Source organism: Sceloporus undulatus, chromosome 7 (genome assembly GCF_019175285.1).
Source record: "Sceloporus undulatus isolate JIND9_A2432 ecotype Alabama chromosome 7, SceUnd_v1.1, whole genome shotgun sequence".
NCBI lineage: Eukaryota > Metazoa > Chordata > Lepidosauria > Squamata > Phrynosomatidae > Sceloporus > Sceloporus undulatus.
The window spans coordinates 28379932-28381997 of record NC_056528.1 but is presented as its reverse complement, the minus strand read 5'-3'; positions in this window follow the sequence as shown (position 1 = coordinate 28381997).

The window sequence follows — 2066 nt, the reverse complement described above, 5'->3', positions numbered from 1 at the left end:
TTTCTCTTCAGTCTGCATGTCAGAACTGATCTTTTTCAATCTGTTTCCTTGAGCTCGGATGAGGTCGGATTAAAAGCAGGAGCGGAGGCCCGGGAGGAGGGGAAATTAAAATTAAAATAGATGCCTTGTCATTTCAACTGGGATAGCAGCGTGGCTCTGAAAAGAGCCAAAGTGGGTTTTATTCCAAAGTCTGGCCCGGCTTTATTTTCCCCTTTCCGTAAGCTTGGCGGAAAAACCAGAGGTATAGAGAGCGGAGCAAGGGGGGAATATTGATCTAACTTTAAAATTTCAACACTTAAAAACATCTATACCAATATCATCCAACCGACATCTAAAATGTTATCATCAACGTATTGATCCAAAAATTTTGACGAGATTTAATATCGAGAGTGAATATCGGCGCAGGAACATTCTTTTTGGCATTGAAAATTTTGGCAGGTATTTCGCTTGGGACTTGTGCCTTTCCAAATGGTCATAAAATCTGCATGGAATTGAACCGAGTAGCTTTGCAACATCTATATTCACGTAGGAGCTGCCGCGAAGTAACAATGTGCAGGTGTCCATTATTACAGAATGACTGGTGATGTGCCATGGTTTGGTGTGCAACGGGTACCAATGATGCTCCAAAATGTGCACCAGGACACTGGGAAGTGGTGGAAGCACCCAATCCACACCAAAAGGGCTTGATGCTCACCAGAACTGTCCCATGCTTACCAAAGGTGTTGGATGCATACCAGAAGTGCCTGGTGTGCACTAGAAGTGCCCAAGACAGCACTTATCAACGGTGTCTGAGGTGCAATGTAAGTGCCCCATGCTTACCAGAAGTGTCTGATGTGCACCAGAAGTATCTGATGTGCAGCAAAAGTGCCCTATGCTTGCCAAAGGTGTATGGTGTGCACCAAAAAGTGCCCCATGCTTACCAAAGGTGTCTGATGTGCCCCAAAAAGTCTGGAATGCTTACCAGATGGGTCTGATGTGCAGCAGAAGTGTCCTATGCTTGCCAAAGGTGTCTGAGGCACACCAGAAGTCCCTGCTGTGCACCAAAGGGATCCTGTAACCCATCTGAGACTAATTGAAAGAGAAAAGTTGGTCTCAAAGGTGCTTCAAGATCCCTTTGCATACAAATTTCCCCAACTAATGTGGCTATGTGTTCGGATACAATTTAAAACATACAAAAAGTGAAGATTAAAACAGAATTAAAATCATCGCAGTATCACAAGAATCCAAACCTCAAGTGAAAGAGTTAAATGCACTTAGGTGAAGCTGTCATGGGGTTTTCTTGGCAAGGCTTGTTCAAAGGAGGTTGGCTATTGCTTTTCTCTGCGGCTGAGAAATGGTAGCTGGCCCAAGGTCACCCAGTGAGTTTCCATGGCTGAACAGAGATTTGAACCCTGATCTCCCAGTGTCCTAGTCCACCACTTAAAGCACTACTACACTATGCTGGCTCTCTCTGACCTATGTTACCTATCCTCAGTTTACAATCTGCAAATCCATCAACAATCATATTTTGTGCAATAAGAATTCTGGCCCCAAATAATGTAACTTAGTGATGCTTTGACCAGGAGTGGCTTCCATGGCATTGGGGCAGGGGATCCACTCTGGGGTTTAATCCAAACTGTCGAGGAATAGATCCTGAGGTGCTCTGCTTTGGAGAAAACAGGCAAAGGGTTGGCGTTATCCTCCGTTAAGTTACTATAGCAATGAAACTGAATTAAGTCATGGCCTGTGGCAGCTTGGAGGTCATTGGCTAAAAAGGAATCCGCTCTGGGATTTAGTCCAAACTGTCAAAGACTTGATCCAGAATGGTCCGTTTTGTGCATAAGGTCCAGTGTCTTGGATAACTCATGATTTTTAAATTGCAAATCTTAAATGTGTATTGTTTCAATATGCAAATAGTTTCTTTCTCCTTTTAAACTGATGTGTGTTTTAACTGGTGTTGCTGTCAATTGTTGTTGTTACCCACCTCGATCCATGGGGAGAGGCGGGTAAGACATTGTCGTTGTTGTTATTTCTTACCGCCATGGACCGAGACGGGGAACAACGACAGTGAACCACAACATCAATTA